Source organism: Schistocerca gregaria, chromosome 4, assembly GCF_023897955.1.
Source record: "Schistocerca gregaria isolate iqSchGreg1 chromosome 4, iqSchGreg1.2, whole genome shotgun sequence".
Classification (NCBI taxonomy): Eukaryota; Metazoa; Arthropoda; class Insecta; order Orthoptera; family Acrididae; genus Schistocerca; species Schistocerca gregaria.
In genome coordinates, this window is record NC_064923.1 from 755,702,706 (window position 1) to 755,721,902 (window position 19,197).

Here is a 19,197-nt window from a genome sequence, read left to right on the forward strand (position 1 = left end):
TCTATACAATTTCTGTTTGAAATTACACATAAGGAGAAAGAATAGTATGTGGGAGAAACAATTTGTCTAAAGGATTAAATGCTCCACTGTGGCAGTTAAAACAGACTGCGAGAACAAAAATAAACGACACATTTTCATAGGATTTTCTTTCTCGCAGTTGCTTCCAACCGAAAACCTGTACATTGTTATTTGACCTAATATCCATCCACTAACCGCGTGAATAACCTATGTCTGAATGTTTATTACATTATTGGTAAAATTTGGGGTTACTCGCCCAAGAACTTTTTAAGATTTTTTCTCACGACGTTTCCCCTTTATATATGTTTTAATATATGATGTAAGTATATAGCCTATTTCCTCTACGAATGTTTATTGGTGCGCTGTGTAAAAATTTTAATTGAATCGGTCAAGAACTCTTCGAAATTTTTCGTAACAACGTGTCCCCTTCGTACATCATATACGTTCATATAATACAAGAAACATATAGCCTACTTCTGTACGAATGTTTATGAACCCTTTGCACTCCGTAAAGCAGACACAAGACGGCATCGTATGCTGTTGTTTAAATTGCCGCTGCCTGGGCATCAGCGTGCCATAGAGAATTGCGCGGACCTCTTTGTGGAAACAATGAACCACTGACCAACAATTAGGGTGTTTATTAAAACAAAAGGTATGCTTTCATTCAAATATATTTACAGAAGCGTTACAGTGAAAACTTTTCATGGCGCGGTACCTCTAAAGTAGGAACTTCGCTCGCGCAAAAGTGACGACCTCTCAGAAATACTTCTCATCCGATTTTAAGGAAACTACTCAGTATATAAAATTAAAATTTAAGCATCTCATAGTCAAATAGATTAGCTTGATGATGAACTGGCAATATTTTCGTAATTACTTCCGTTTACTGTTCAGCTTTAAAATAAAGTAACCCATTGCTTGTGTTTACAGTGAATTTTTCATATTGGTACTAGTTTACTTTTGGTTTACTTTAGGTCATACATTGTTGGCTTTGAAATATAGCTAACATATCAATGTTTTATTTAAAATTCAACGTAAAGCGACATCTATTTTCATTCTAGAGTTAATGGTTTGTGTATGTGGCATAAGGGCAGCGATTGGATCATTATATTCTGTACTGTAAGTTCTATAGAATTGAAGTAATTCTTAAATACATTGAACTTAATTACGCAAAAAAGAAGTACCTGATGCTTAGTGCAGTCAGAAACGATAATGGAGCATGTTACAGCTAAAAATAACCGTGTCGAATGGGGCTCGACATTGCGGTGGAAAGGGTAAAAGCGTCTTGTAAAAATTTAATGTAAAGCAGCAAAAAACGTTTTGAGATTTTTACTAATACCACTTCCCCTTTATATACTGCATATAGATTTATATACTGTATATATTTAGAAAACACATAGCTTATGTCCGTCCGAACCTTCGTTAGAGTACTGTGTAAGTCGGTCGAGAACTTTTCGAAATTTTTGGTTGCAATGTTTTTCCATTATATATACACTCTTGGAAATTGAAGTAAGAACACCGTGAATTCATTGTCCCAGGAAGGGGAAACTTTATTGACACATTCCTGGGGTCAGATACATCACATGATCACACTGACAGAACCACAGGCACATAGACACAGGCAACAGAGCATGCACAATGTCGGCACTAGTACAGTGTATATCCACCTTTCGCAACAATGCAGGCTGCTATTCTCCCATGGAGACGATCGTAGAGATGCTGGATGTAGTCCTGTGGAACGGCTTGCCATGCCATTTCCACCTGGCGCCTCAGTTGGACCAGCGTTCGTGTTGGACGCGCAGACCGCGTGAGACGACGCTTCATCCAGTCCCAAACATGCTCAATGGGGGACAGATCCGGAGATCTTGCTGGCCAGGGTAGTTGACTTACACCTTCTAGAGCACGTTGGGTGGCACGGGATACATGCGGACGTGCATTGTCCTGTTGGAACAGCAAGTTCCCTTGCCGGTCTAGGAATGGTAGAACGATGGGTTCGATGACGGTTTGGATGTACCGTGCACTATTCAGTGTCCCCTCGACGATCACCAGAGGTGTACGGCCAGTGTAGGAGATCGCTCCCCACACCATGATGCCGGGTGTTGGCCCTGTGTGCCTCGGTCGTATGTAGTCCTGATTATGGCGCTCACCTGCACGGCGCCAAACACGCATACGACCATCATTGGCACCAAGGCAGAAGCGACTCTCATCGCTGAAGACGACACGTCTCCATTCGTCCCTCCATTCACGCCTGTCGCGACACCATTGGAGGCGGGTTGCACGATGGTGGGGTGTGAGCGGAAGACGGCCTAACGGTATGCGGGACCGTAGCCCAGCTTCATGGAGACGGTTGCGAATGGTCCTCGCCGATACCCCAGGAGCAACAGTGTCCCTAATTTGCTGGGAAGTGGCGGTGCGGTCCCCTACGGCACTGCGTAGGATCCTACGGTCTTGGCGTGCATCCGTGCGTCGCTGCGGTCCCGTCCCAGGTCGACGGGCACGTGCACCTTCCGCCGACCACTGGCGACAACATCGATGTACTGTGGAGACCTCACGCCCCACGTGTTGAGCAATTCGGCGGTACGTCCACCCGGCCTCCCGCATGCCCACTATACGCCCTCGCTCAAAGTCCGTCAACTGCACTTACGGTTCACGTCCACGCTGTCGCGGCATGCTACCAGTGTTAAAGACTGCGATGGAGCTCCGTATGCCACGGCAAACTGGCTGACACTGACGGCAGCGGTGCACAAATGCTGCGCAGCTATCGCCGTTCGACGGCCAACACCGCGGTTCCTGGTGTGTCCGCTGTGCCGTGCGTGTGATCGTTGCTTGTACAGCCCTCTCACAGTGTCCGGAGCATGTATGGTGGGTCTCACACCGGTGTCAATGTGTTCTTTTTTCCATTTCCAGGAGTGTATATCCCCGGTTCTGTTCCAGGTATTCAGGAGGTTTTCCTTAGTTGCAAGGAGAATGCCTGGACTGGTATTCTCTTTCCAAATATTTCCACTTGTGAATCCCTTTCCTTACTACCAACTATTGGAGATTTGGCTGTGAAGAACCGAACCCTACCATTCGCCGGATTTTAGATTCGTGAATTAAATGTAAGAATATCATGACAAGTTGTGTACTAATGAATCTTTATTGGTAAGGGGCTAACAGAAAATTAGGTATCTGCATGTGTTTAAAATTAAAATTATAGAAGTCAGATCACAGTTTCTCGCATAAGTATTGCAGTAGTTCCGCAAAACAAGGCAAACACATCGTAATCCGTCACGTAAAGTATAATAACTAAGTGAGGTGCTTTTTATGTTCAACAAATTCAAGCAACTGTAGTGTACCTGATGCAACAGAAGAGGTAACTCCTATCTGCTCACTTATACCATTTGTTTGTATTGTAAACTTGAATGAGTCCAGTTGTGAAGAAGTTCATATACGATGTTAAACTCGCTTCGATTCTCTGAGGCGTCTGGAGCTGGTTACGTTTAGTCCATTTTCACAAATTTGTTGCTGCTTACAATAAGAAAGTGGGTGATAAGGACTTTTATTTTTCTGTCAAAGTAATTGAGGGTGAGTCAAATGAGTCTTCGATTCACGAGCGTTAACGATCACGGCATTTGCAGACAGGCCTGTAATCGTGTATTACTGTCATTTCGTCCTTAGCTACGTGACCAGAACGACAGCGAGTTAATACTGCGGCAGTATCAACTGTTCGTACAAACAGTATCCTACCGCGAGATATTCGCTGTAGTGTCGTTATACGTTCTAAAAAGTCCTATATTTCTACAAAAAATGCTACTGTTTCCACGGCAAGGCGGTTAGGATGTATAATTATTACACAGAGTATGCTGATCGTCCAAGGAAGTTGAGTTAGCGGTAGATAGGAACAGTGCTCACTCAGCCTCGTAAAGATGGTATTTCTAAACATAGTCTCTGTCGACGATTATACATCTGAACCAAGAAAATTACAATTTTGTCCATCGTACTGAAGAAGTAGGTCTTATCAAAGTTCGTCAAATAACTGAGGTGATTACTTTCTTTAGTAAATATGTTTTACAATAACCCCTACCAGGGCATTTTAAGTGGTTTCTTGCTTAAATTCGATTTTGATCCTGAAAGATGGTGCAGGGGCTAAGACACTGTATTCTCATTGGGGAGAAGCGTGATTCGTATCTCCGTCCGACGATCCAGATTAAATCCCTGTGTTTCCCGTAATTCATTTAAGACGAATGCCAGGAGGGTCCCTACGAAAGGAACAAGGCAGATTTCCTCCCCTGCCTTCCACAACCAGAATTCCAGGGCATCTGTAACGGCCATGCCGACGACACGACGTCAAACCGTAATCTTCCACAATTTTCTTTGCCGTTTGATGTACAGAACTTGTTTCTTTGTTGTGCTACGGAACATTTGAGAGAGCAAGTGAGGCACAACATGTTAGCGTGCTATTTTATTAACTGGCCTTCTGATAGAATGAAAAATATTATTTAAAATCTTAGATTTTTTCTTGTGATGCATCACTCGTCTTCCGTAAATGCAACTTACTGAATACCTACCTGAATACCTGCCTGAAGTCTTCTGTGGCTCACTTATACGGCTTCTCAAACTTTCGTACCTCTTCACAGACCCCAGTTGTTGCTGTAAATGTATAAGAGACAGTCAAATGAAGACAAGACAGATGGAAAGAAAGTATGTAAACTGTTCATTCTTTCAAAAGTAAACACTATGACTGTAAAACATATATTTGTTCTACTGTACGTTTATGCCATTGTGAGATGAGACGGTTAATGCCTTTGTGACAAAATATTTGCGGTTGCCTACGAAACTGTAATTGTACCCAGGCGTGGATCTCTTCGTCCGAAGCAAATCGACGGTCACGAATGTCTGCCTTTAGGACTCCAAAATTGTGGAAATCGTATGGGTAGGGACAGGGATTGTATGGAAATCTGTAAGGGATTCCAAGTGGACCTTCTGTATCTTAGTTGAAACAACTCTGAAAACATTTGGGCCTCAGACGAAGAGGTACACGCCGGACTACAATCATGGTTCCGCAGAAAACTGCAAACATTTTTTCATGAAAGCACGGACTGCCTTAATCCACAGTGCGATGACTACATTAACTTTTACGGCGATTACTTTTGAAATAATAAACAGTTTACTTGCTTTTTTCCAACTGTCTTGCCGGCCGTTGTGGCCGAGCGGCTCTAGGCGCTTCAGTCTGGAACCGCGCGAGCGCTACGGTAGCAGGTTCGAATCCTGCCTCGGGCTTGGATGTGTGTGATGTCCTTACGTTTAAGTAATTCTAAGTTCTAGGGGACTGATGAAGAGTCGAAAGTAAAGTTCTATGTACTGACTTGGCAGAAAATCCTAAGAAATTTTGGTCTTATGTCAAAGAGGTAGGAGGATCAAAACAAAATGTCCAGACACTCCGTGACCAAAATGGTACTGAAACAGAGGATGACAGACTAAAGGCCGAAATACTAAATGCCTTTTTCCAAAGCTGTTTCACAGAGGAAGACTGCACTGTAGTTCCTTCTCTAGGTTGTTGCACAGATGACAAAATGAAATGGTAGATATCGAAATAGACGACAGAGGGATAGAGAAACAATTAAAATCGCTCAAAAGAGGAAAGGCAGCTGGACCTGATGGGATACCAGTTCGATTTTACACAGAGAACGCGAAGGAACTTGCCCCCCTTCTCCCAGCGGTGTACCGTAGGTCTGTAGAAGAGCGAAGCGTTCCAAAGGATTGGGAAAGGGCACAGGTCATCCCCGTTTTCAAGAAGGGACGTCTATCAGTTGTAGAATTTTGGAATACGTATTATGTTCGAGTATAATGAGACATTTCTGGAGACTAGAAATCTACTCTGTACGAATTAGCATGTGTTTAGAAAAAGACGGTCGTGTGAAACCCAGCTCGCGCTATTCGTTCACGAGACTCAGAGGGCCATAGACACGGGTTCCCAGGTAGATTCCGTGTTTCTTGACTTCCGCAAGGCATTCGATACAGTTCCCCACAGTCGTTTAATGAACAAAGTAAGAGCATATGGACTATCAGACCAATTGTGTGATTGGATTGAAGAGTTCCTAGATAATAGAACACAGCATGTTATTCTCAATGGAGAGAAGTCTTCCGAAGTAAGAGTGATTTCAGGTGTGCCACAGGGGAGTGTCGTATACCGTTGCTACTCATAATATACATATATGACCTTGTGGATGACATCGGAAGTTCACTGAGACTTTTGCGGATGATGCTGTGGTATATCGAGAGGTTATAACATTGGAAAATTGTACCGAAATGCAGGAGGATCTGCAGCGAATTGACGCATGGTGCAGGGAATGGCAATTGAATCTCAATGTAGACAAGCGTAATTTGCTGCGAATACATAGAAAGAAAGATCCCTTATCATTTAGCTACAATATAGCAGGTCAGCAACTGGAAGCAGTTACATCCTTAAATTATCTGGGAGTACGCATTAGAAGTGATTTAAAATGGACTGATAATTTAAAGTTGATCGTCGGTAAAGCAGATGCCAGACTGAGATTCATTGGAAGAATCCTAAGGAAATGCAATCCGACAACAACGGAAGTGGGTTACAGTACGCTTGTTCGCCCACTGCTTGAATACTGCTCAGCAGTGTAGGGATCCGTACCAGATAGGGTTCATAGAAGATATAGAGAAGATCCAACAGAGAGCAGCGCGCTTCGTTACAGGATAATTTAGTAATCGCGAAAGCGTTACGGAGATGATAAACTCCAGTGCAAGACTTTGCAGGAGAGACACTCAGTAGCTCGCTACGGGCTTGTGTTGAAGTTTCGAGAACATACTTTCACCGAGGAGTCAAGCAGTATGTTGCTCCCTCGTACGTATATCTCGCGAAGAGACCATGAGAAGAAAATCAGAGAGATTGGAGCCCACACAGAGGCATACCGACAATCCGTCTTTCCACAAACAATACGAGACTGGAATAGAAGGGAGAACCCTCCGCCATACATCATCAGGTGACTTGCGGAGAACAGATGTAGATGTAGATGACCTCAGATGTTAAGTCCCATAGTGCTCAGAGCCATTTGAACCAACCAACTGCCTCGTTTTCAATTGACTGCTCCTTATGATTAGTACTAACCAGTAAATCCCGGAATTTGTAAAGAATCGAACTCCGAAGCCGGCATAGAACCTATAGGGTGGTTTTCCAGCGTTTGCACATAAATCTCTTCAGAGGGTCTTACGGTGTATCCAGATTCCTTAGGGAGTGCGGGGGCGGGGGGGGGGGGGGCGGGGGAAGGTGCGTGGACGACGCAACGTGTCACTCCCAGACTTTGATGTAATTTGTCTGGATTTAGAGATTTCGCATCCTGAATACAATTCGCACACTCGCACACTCGTCATAACATTCAAAATTTTTTAGGGGCCAGTACTTCCTAGCCGGTCGGAGCGGCCGTGCAGTTCTAGGCGCTTCAGTCTGGAACCGCATGACCGCTACGGTCGCTGGTTCGAATCCTCCCTCGGGCATGGATGTGTTTGGTGTCCTTAGGCTAGTTAGGTTTAAGTAGTTCTAAGTTCTAGAGGACTGATGACCACAGCAGTTAAAGTCCCATAGTGCTCAGAGCCAGAACTTCCTATTTCTTCAGCTTCAAAATTTATCTTTTAGACGTCAACTCATGTGTTGTTATAGCAGCAGTATTTGCACCTATGAATGTTGTTGATACAATCTGTGGTATTCTAGACTAGAGAACAATAGCTCAGAAAAGCTACAAAAAGTGGTTCAAATGGCTCTAACCACTATGGGACTTAACATCTGACGTCATCAGTCCCCTAGACTTAGAACTACTTAAGCCTAACTAACCTAAGGACATTACACACATCTATGCCCGAGGTAGGATTCGAACATGCGAACGTAGCAGCAGCCCGGTTCCGGACTGAAGAACCTAGAACCGCTCGGCCAGAAAAGCTATACATAGTGACGAAACATAAGAGCACTGGTACAGCCAGAGAGATATAACAAAGCAGCTCATCAGCATCAGCTGCCATTTCTCGTACTCATAACTGAACGGATGGATCAACCAATATCTGGGCTACACCAATATGATAATATTCCTGTTATTCGCGTAATACTGTTCGCAGAGTAACGTAGTCCTTTGCAAATTCATATGCTATTTCAGTTGCTTGCGTGTAATTTGTTGTAGGTGCTGCTTGTCATTGTATCTGGCCATGGTTAGTATTTGTAAAGCGTAATGTCCTGTTTGTGTTGTTTATGATGATAGTGAGGGAGAAAGAAGGGACTGAAACCTAATTTGACACGAAACCCATTTATATCGAGTAGTACTAGGGGGTTACTGAGCATAGCTCGCCATCCAATGGAAGGATCACCATCAGGGCCTAAAAGCAACAACATGATAAATGCTCAATCTGACAGAAGTTAGAGAGGTTCGGGTTATTTCCAAAGGTGGTACTGCACAATCTGGTGATCGGCTGGTTTGCTCCAGACCTTCTCTTGCCCTTGAAAATGAAATTTATAAACTGAAATTTTTCTTCGTCGACTCCATTCGAACACCTTCAGGTCCATCCCACCACTGGAGCGTGTGTCAGTGACATCGGCGACCGAGGCACCTAGATGCTACAGCTACGACCTTCTATGTACGCAATACCCTCGGCGAATGAAGACTTCGGTATTTAGGGCAGCCGTATAGTAGTACATAGGGTTCATAACGTGGAACGTGGATGCGCCTAAGGCGATCAGCTAGAAAGTAATGATTCCTGGTTTTTTTTCTCTTTCATTAAGTTGGTAATGAAATACTCATGGATATGGCACGTTTCCGAAGAACCTTCTCCTACTGTCAGCTCCAGTAACAGAGTCCTACACCAACAGATGTCAGCACTGTATAAGTTTAGAGAATGTCTGACATAGACGTATGTAAAAGGCATCGTTCTGTGATTGAATTCCTTACAAGCGAAACGCCAGTCTCATTCATGAAAGGTTGAAGGAGGTGTATGAAGAAGCTTCGGTGGACGTCAGCACCGTTAGGTGAGGAGTTCGTCGCTGTAGAGAAGCTGAAGGGCGAACATAGTTGGCTGATGGAACGTGGAGCGGCCGCCCAGCGACTGTAGTGGCTTCACACAACATCCAGTGTGGTGACCAAACCACCCGCGATGTTGGCCGGGTAAAGTGCACGTCGAGTGCCGCGGGAGGTGGATGCGCAGTTGGCAGGCATGCCTGGGGAGGGTGGTAGTGGTGGGGGTACAGGTCAGGCGCTGTATGGGAAATACCGAGCGGTGTATGGGAAGTGCCGTTCTAAACTGAAGCATACGCTCACATTTTACTACATATTAAGTGGTGCATCTCGACGCCCACATCTGCATAGAGATCATCCAAAAAGAACTACTGCACCTCTGCTTTGGCTAGTATCTATAAAGAATTCTGACGAAAATGCAATTAAAGCAGTGATTTATGTTCGCCTGGCTTGTTAATCGTTTGTAACTTCCAGGGAAGAATCACGAGTGGTGAATTTTGAGTAAAACATGTATTTCTTTTGTTGCTATGCTAAAATTTGCTTCTTTTGCCAAAACGCAGCGGAGTTTACACGGTGTTACGTCACTAACATGTGTTACAGATGCACTTGCGAGAGAAATCTGGAACAGTGGTTTATTGAGTGAAGAACTGAGATCAAGTAAGGTCAGTAGTTTATGAAAAAGCGCATCTTAGGTGCAAAAATGTCTTCATCCATGTTGTTCTAAGACACAATGCGTTACTCATTTCATCAGCTGATGTCCCTTAAAAGTTAGTCTTTCATCAAAGAAGTCAGTAGTTAGTGGATTAGTACAGTTGATAATGAAATTTTGCATAACAATCATATATCAAAGTACTGTCCTCTTTGTGTTGCCAAAATCTCGTTTCGATATCTCAAAACTATTTATGAGATATGAGCAATGTTATGGATATTTCATTCTAGCTTTATTGGTAGCAGATGAGTGTACTACATCAGATAATTTTTTCTTGATTGGTGACAGATGGAGACCGCCACCCAAGTCTAAGGAAAAATTCAATATGTTTGTCAAATTTCATAGACACCAAAATATGACGTAATAAGTACCTACCATTTCGATTTTCGCGTTCCCTTAATTAAGTGCAGATATCACAAGAACTGTCACTATTAACGAAATGATGGCAGCTCATCATGAAGCTGACAATAAAGTTATAAGCAACGCAAAAACTAATTTTTTTTTACTGAATAGTTTCTGCCAACACGTTTGAGAAAGACGGCAAGGCTTGGGCCGCGATTCTGTCAGTGCAGCGTGGCCGAAAGCGGGCAAAGAATGTAGGTCTCCCCTTCCGAACAAACGAATGAACTCGCCCAGCACTTTGGACGAAAACTGGTAACTGCGCACCGGCCACCGTATCCTACGAGGACGCTTGGCAATAGTCCGCAGCTCGTGGTCTTGAGGTAGCGTTGTCGCTTCCCGCGCACGGAGTCCCGGGTTCGATTCCCGGTGGGGTCAGGGTTTTCTCTGCCTCGAGATGATTGGGTGTTGTGTGTCTTTCATCATCATTGCCTCACTAGTCGCCGAAGTGGCGTCAGCTAAAAAGGACTTGTACTACGGCGGCCGAACCCCCCACATGGTGTCTCTCGGCCAACAATGCCGAACGATCATTTAATTTCTTCTTGGAAATAAATGAAGTGTGTCGCCGGTTATGCATCTGACCATTTCAGTGTTGGAGGGGATGAGCTTTTGAGAATAAATGTGACTGGAGACAAGACCTGGGTGCATTTTTTGAACCTGTGTCCAAGACGCAGGCGATGGAATATTATCACACACCATCACCGACACGCAAAAAATTCAAAACAGTGTAGTCTTCTAGGAAGATTAGGTGATAGAATTTGGGGATGCAGAGGATGTGGTTCTGGAGGATTTTTTGGAGAGAGGGTGCACAATAAGCTATCCAATACGTGAAAACCTTAAGAAGTTATAAACACTTCTTCAGTGAGCTTGTTTATCAACATTTACGGCGGATATTCTTTTGCGCGACAAAGCAAGACCACACAACAGTTAGTTCACCGCTGGCAACGTGGCAAAAATTGGCTGGGAAGTTTAGCCGCATCCACCATACAGCCCCTGACGTCGCACCATCACACTCCTGCCTGTTCAGCCTACTCAAAGGTCATCAGTGGCATCACCTTGAAGATGCAGAGACCTTGAAAAATTCTATGCGCCAGTGGCTGAGGAAGCTGGACCATGATTTTTACCATACAGATAAAGAAGCTCTTGTTTCAGGATGGAAAAAAAACTGTGGTCAATGATGGTGATTATGTTGAAAAATAACAAATTAATTGTGTATGTTGTTCTTATTTCATACATACATATAGCATTTACTTTTATTGTAAAAAAAAGGGAAGTATTACTTTCTTACTGACTCTCGTACCACTCCACCCATGTTTCAAGGCATCGAAGAAAGTTTTTCCCCGATTTATAACCGCAAATTAAGGGTACATGGAGGTCTTGAAATGAGCTTCCTTCGAAAAAGTTTGGGAAATAAAATATACTTATTGTAAAAGTCCAGGTGGTCTGTCGGACCGTCGTTATATCTCCATCAGGACGTAAATAGCACAACATTAAGTTTGGAAACTGCGTTGTGGTATCAACCATGGCGTTCGTCGTGAGCTTATTGACTGCCTGTTTTAGGAAGGCCTATCTGCAAAAGTGTACTCGAACGATACTACACGTTTCATTTCAAATCGTAAATCGTGACGGGCTGCTTGGTGGTTAACACAGCGCTATATTTCTAATGATCTGTTCGTCGACGGTATGTGGAAACCTTAATCCTGTCATCGTCGTCTTTGCATGTGGCCTCGAACGTCCTAAAACAGTATGTGGATCTATATAGAAAAGGAGCAGTAGTTACTACGATATTATAGTACGTAAAAATAAGTTGCAACTAGATTTACAGAAAAACACTCGTTTCCTTTCCTACTATGCTTTTTTTCGTTTTTAACAGTTTTTCATGTATTAAGGACTTATGCGCTTCGTAGTAGACCTTGAATATTTCTGCTTAATAATATTTAGAAATGCTACGTCAATTCCTCCTTTTCGAGTCAATATTATTTCACACTTTTAAAGACATTAATGTAATCATGTACTACTTTTTCATTTGTGTTGTTCTCTCAGATTTTAATTTTAATTTATCTATTTGTATTGGAAGAATTCATTTCCTACTACGTTTTTGCTATCACACTGTTTACATGCCTACAAATCGCTAATAACTGGATGCAGCTGACTGAATAAATGTCATTTGTTGTATTCATTCAGCGCAAAACTTGCAAACACACCACTTTCGACTCACCTTTCTGTACAAGTGGCATAACGCTGAAACGACCAGTGACACGCCAGGCGTGACTTAGAGAGCACGCGACCTAGAGCTGTTGTCACAGTGTCAATCATGCAGGGACATGGGGCGTGCTGAGCAGTCGATGGGACTACACGCCCCACACCGAAACACAGTTGAGACGAAGGCCTTACCTCTTGACACTGCTGATGAGTTTCCAAGTAAATTTCACAGTACGTTATTTAACACATTGTAAATATTTGTTCGACTGTATGCGAGTAGTTTTCTCTGATGCAGCTAGAGGGCGTTGTACATTATAGTAGACGATATGACCTGATTAGGCATCATTTTCCATAATTTACTTTTAAATACAAAATAAAGAAAAATTACCAAAAAATGTATTGAGAGATAGCATGTAAATCTCCCAACGGCGGTGAGATTAGTTACAGTGAGTACCACTAGTGTGAAAGAGACGTGTGCCAACATTGGAAAATATCTAGTCTCTTCACACACCTGGGACCATTTCCACTACTCTGTTTCTGCGGCGCGATATTCTACCACCATATGATTCCCAAAAGATTTTCGGTGATAATGGTATTCGAATCGTCGCCTCGCACCAATATACATGTAATACGTAGTGATGCAAAGCAACACATGCGTTGCTCGTACACGAGGGCGTACACATTTATTTACAGATTTTCACAATAAAAATATAAAAACGATCTAAAATTACTCGCAAAACTACTTTACTGTTTTAATTAATTTTACAGTTACGTGAAATATAGCTCTAGTGTTGCACGTAAAATAATCGCTGCAGTGCTGTCATCAGTGTTGTATGTATGTACTGCTGTTTATACCTTGAACCCGCCGGCCGCGGTGGTCTCGCGGTTCTAGGCGCGCAGTCCGGAACCGTGGGACTGCTACGGTCGCAGGTTCGAATCCTGCCTCGGGCATGGATGTGTGTGATGTCCTTAGGTTAGTTAGGTTTAAGTAGTTCTAAGTTCTAGGGGACTAATGACCACAGCAGTTGAGTCCCATTGTGCTCAGAGCCATTTGAACCTTGAACCCCAATTATTTCCTTGGAGAAATTTTATCACTAGTGCTGCTCACGAGCTAGGTTTTGAACTTATTGGAATATCAGCATTCCATGAAATTCCAACAAAATACAACGATAGATCTTCGGCTAGTGATTTGGTCAGAGCATGGCATTTGAATAGTACCGGACTACGAGTGCGAAATTTGGCTGAACTAATAGATTGGCGTTTACGCGTAAATAGTCTGGCATCTGTCTCACTACAAATGGATCACACTCGCTTTTTGATCTGTGTAAACAGAGACTGATCCATTCTTTAATAATTGTAAGCAATTTATTTGTATTTTGTACCAATCTGGATCTCTGCTTTCTCTTCGTAGGACATCTGTTGACCAATGTTGCAACTACGTTTATAATTTCGCTGGCTGTATTATGAAGTGGGCGAAGTTGAGTTACCGTCTGCTATAATATTCTGAAAGAAGATCTCTTTAATCAGTCACACGGATAAGCCACATAATACATAGGATTGACTACTGTTATTTGGTGTATTGAATGGGATGGGCACAATGCACGCCACAGAACTGAAATGAAAACAATAATAATAATTAAAACAAAAATACCAGTAATAAATAGTAGTAACGGTGAACCTGTAACATCAGAGCTCTAAGGCTCTATTAATTTACTTTGCCTTTTTATGTTTTATTTAATATTCTGTAGCTAAACTGTTGTAAATATTGTTTGATTATATCAATAACACAAGAGTGTTCGCTTTTTCCTTTGTGAAATCTTTGATGTCATGGTTTGATTCTATGCAATGTAGTGTATCTATCATTTAAATTCTTTGTCTCATTTGGAGGGAGGCAAAACTTACTGTATATATTTGGAATTTGGGTGAATAATTTTTTGTAGAAATGTCAATATGTGCAAATGTTCTGTTTTATTTAATATGTTTGGTTGCTGTTATGTAATTGCTGATCCTAACTTAGGGTTATTAGTTATTTATATGTATAAAAGGGGTTGTGTTTCCCCTCGGGAACGGAACTGTGTAGCGCGCTTAAAATGTGGTTGGCATGGATGGAAAGGTGGAACCAAGAGTCAGTCGGAGACGAGCTACTGTACCGCTAACAGCTCATGTAAGGGTTGTGATTTGTGCCGGTGCCGAGAGGGACTTTTAGTGCCGTTTTAATACGCATCAAAGCCTCGGATTAATGGAGTAATATGCTGGCAATACTCTGAAATTCATATCTATCTTCGCCACCAAGAAATGACAGTCCAGCTTGTCTACCTCCACCTCTATCCAACAACATTCACTCGCCTCCACGTTGCTCAAACACTGTAACGGAACCAAGAAATTGGAGAAGTGTACAGTGAAGGATCAGTCATGTGGATGATTTATTTGTTCTGATACATATTCACTTAGGGTCCTTCCCGTGCTAAAAAGCTAAAGCGGAAAATAGATTTTAAAGTAATAAATTAGTTCAAACAGGTATTAAAATAATTTGCGGTTACTTTTAAAAATTAAAAGCTTTTAAAACTGAGGCTTACAAAGTTTTGTTTAGTTAACAATAATAGTGCTGCCTGTTGTAAATTGCAGAAGGTGAGTCAGTATCTTATAAAATGTCAACTTTGTGTCTCATTGCAGTAAAGGTTGAGAACTGTAATTGTGGGAAGTTATATACTCATGCTTGCTAAATGCTTGTTCCTCTTGTGTATTGAAAGTGAATATTAATAGTGTAACAGAATCCACATTGTGCTCATGATAAATAACAATTAACAGAATTATTCAGAAAACAGTGAGAAATTGTTTGAAAAGTGAGACTAAAACTATGCTTAATTGTATATTCCTGAAGTGTACTTAAATACTAATATTATTGAAACCATTCAGTTCCACCAAGCCTTGAAGGCAAAAGTGTGTGTCATTATCTGTTTTACTTATGCAAATAGCCTTGTTCTCCTATAACTGTTAGCACTTTCTTTAACGTCAACATCTGCTAGTGACACAGTGCATTGCACACTCTTGTGGTAAAGTATAGGCTGTGTCTGTCCATTGAAGTTACTCATATCTATTTTCTTGAACAACAATGTTACTCATTTTTATGCCTAATTAGGGTGGCGACCGCTTTTTATTATTATTTGGACAGTGTGGATAGTTAAATTATTGTTTGTTACTGTTTAAATATTTACGTAATTCTGACTTTCACTTCCGGAAAGCCACGTCCGTTAGGTATATCACGGTCAACATAACAAAATTTCTTGCAGAGGGTAGCACTGCACTGTTGCTTTAACGAGATAGTTTCATTATACGATCTGCCTCCAACTTAAAGGTTATGGTATAGCAGTAGGAGTAGTAGTGTTATAAACCAAAACTCTAATGACGCGAAAAGCTTATCAGTTCAGAAAGGGAGTGCCATGCTGTTCCATCCGGTTGGAGTGTCAGCTCTGGATGTTACACGAACGAGGCCACTGGTAAACTAGTTGCATTGAAGAACAGAGCTCACGTGTGTAAAAGCGCTTACGAAATATGGTTACTCGCATGAGTAACAAGGGATGGGATCGAGGTTGAGTGCACAATAGCAGTTTCTGAATGCACGAGGAGGTGGCTGCAATACGAGTGATTTAAGCTGCCGTGAAGATAAGGTATCAGTGTTCCCACAGTGTCCACTTGTCCGGCTTATCTCTCCCTGTCGTTGTTTACTCAGATCTCACGAGAAGTGTCACAGATCGGCTTTTATCAGCGGCCATAGGTACTGACAGACCTAGCGGAAAATATTTGTGCGGTCTTGGCCCGGTTGGACCATAATCAGGGTAAATGTTGTTCCACATCTTGCCATCGCTTCGGCACCTGCCGGTGCTCGCTCTGCGCGTTGATATCGACGGAGAGCCTGAGCCTTTGGAGAGCATACTGTAACTGTGCTAGACTTTTCATTACTTTTCATAATGAATAACGAGAATCGTGGAGACTAAGATGATTCTACAACGACAAAACGGTCCGCACAATCAAGTAAAACTTTTCTAAACGCTATCAGAATTACCAACTTAGCTTAAAAACTAAAGCATCCCGACATCCTATAGCGAAAAAAAAAGCAAATTTCGGTATTAAATGGTGCGGAAACCCTGTCGAATCAGTTCAGTATTCCGAGAGTCTCTCGTTGAATGTAGTGTTTATTTAATTAATACAACAATGTTTAACGCCAATAGCAAACGTATCAACAACTTCCTCTGTGAATGGAACAGTAGAATCGGCTATTCCTAAGAACAAGATGAAGATGCTTAGAATTCTATTGCAGTCGAGCGAACGAACTTAACTATTCTTTCTCCCACACAACATACCTGGATAACGTCTGCGAACTTCTTGTCACTGGCAATTGCCAGCAGAGAGTAAGAGCACAGTGATATAATTCCACAAAGAAATGAATCCTCGAATATGGATCATAATGAGCTATCTTTTCTGTGCACTATCTCTGCCCCTATTTCGTTTGTTGTGACACTTGTCAGAATCTATTGATTCCAAGACTAACGCATGTAATTAAATTCTATTGATTTTAAAATCATAATAAATTCGCGTCTCTACTCACGCTTGGTAGGCTTCTGCTTTTTTGCAGGTTACAGTATGCCCACTACCACATTCAGCGCCCAAACATTTTATGTCTTGAATCGTGCTTGATATCCTACGCTAAAAAGTTGTGTTGGCAATCTAACGCATGGTAAAATCCCAGCTGTGTGGAGTAAAGAACCTTTGATCTAAAATTTTCAGCAAAAACTAAGGTAATGGTTTTTAAAGGAAAATTTCCAGAACTCTTCAAAATATCTTATATATATTCGACATTGCATCAGTCCTTGGGGGGCGGTGTGGAAGTTATATTACTCTTGAAGAATCATGTCTGCCAAGATCGCTAGCAATTCTTTTTAATACTGTGACCGGTTCCAACAGATATAAACTGTCATTATCGGATCTTGTAACAAGTATCTACACCTAATAATGTTATGAGACCCAATGACGCCAGCATAGGTCTGTCGAAACCTGTCACAGTAATGAAAAGAATTGCTAGCAACCTTGGAAAACTTGACACTTCAAGAATAATATGAAAATATGAATTAGATGTACATTCAGATCAAAGGTTCAGATATTAGCTATGACTACGAAAGCGACGTTATTAATAAATTTAATTAAGTTCCAGATGATAGGTGGCACAACACGGAAAACGGTGTGTGACAAGGCAAGGAAGAATGTTGTTATTGTTACTGTCGTCGTCTTCATCCCGAAGCCTGACTTGATGCAGCTCTCCGTGCTACTCTATCCTGTGCAAACCTCTACACCTCTAAAGAATTACTGCAACCATTTGAGCCTGCTTACTGTTCGCATCTGTTGGTCTTACTCTACAATTTTTACCCCACCGCCACAATTCCCTCCCATCTTTTAAGTAAGCTGTGCCACAAATTTCTTTTCTCTTCAATTGTATTCAGTGTCTTTTCATTAGCTGCATGAGGTACCCGTCTATTCTTCAACATTCTTCTGTAGTACAACATTTCAAAAGATTCTAGTCTCTTTTTGTTTTAACTGCTTATCATCGAGGCTTCACATCCATGCATGACTACACTCCAGACAAACACCTTGTTAACACATTTATATTCGATGAAGGCTGCGGTGGCCGAGCGGTTCTAAGCGCCGCAGTCAGGAACCGCGCCACTGCTATGGTCGCAGATTCGAATCCTACCTCGGGCCTTATGTGTGTGATGTCCTTAGGTTAGTTAGGTTTAAGTAGTTCTAAGTTCTGGGGGACTGATGACCTCAGATATTAATTCTCATAGTGCTTCGAGCCATTTATATTCGATGATAAATTTCTCTTCTTCAGAAATGATTTTCTTACCATTATCAGTCTAAATTTTATGTCCTCCCTAATGACGTGATGCGACTGCTGCGAAATCCAGCCTTCTTACTGGTTGAGGCTGTGTCAAGGATTGGACGACTGATTCGATTTAACCGTATTATTGTAGAAACTTTCAACAAATCGCAGGTTAGGCTTACGGGACGATAGCTTTTTATGTCGTGAATGCTTCCTTTCTTGTTGAGCAGTATTATCGTTGCTTTGTTTCATGAGGCTGTGACTGATGCACGGTCAGTAGACGAAGTAAAGTATTTTGGTGAGTGTTCTTAAGTTTCCTCACTACGAAGGGTATCAACAGACAAATTCTTCAGTCAAGGAGTTATGCCCTTTTTCAAGGTACCAATAGCAAACTTGACTGACGAAGGAAACGTGTCCGGAACCTTGGTGTATTGTAACTAGCTTTGGTTTTTCATACAGATGACTAAAAATTCCTGATGAAATTCAAATTTCTCCTTTATCGGTTGTGACATACTTGCTCATATATCACATTGTAGTTCCACGGCGAAAAACTGGTCGTAAATATGGGTGGGCATAATGCGTCGACAGGTTTCACAGGTTTTACTTCACCAAACGTCAGACCCTGAGTTAGTCATGGCCAGTCCGTGTCTTAATTACGTAATTAAGTCTCATTTACCATGTAATGCACATACTGCATCTTCTAATTAAACGAGAAAAGTTCACTGTGCAGTATAACCTAACCAACCAACAACAGTCTCAATCAGATGAATAATAGGCGCTCAGCTTTTATACTGAAGTTAATCAGCAATCGTTATAATTGTGCTACTTCACTGTCTGTCTTCTTATTCACAACAACCAACATTGCACTATTACATTATGGTGGTTCAGACTGACGTAGGTTCCACACTCGGAATCTAGGCTCTTACTGTCACTCATATTCCAGTTAGTCGTCATGTGTTATGAACTGTTCTACTTTACAGTTCGGTTTCATATTA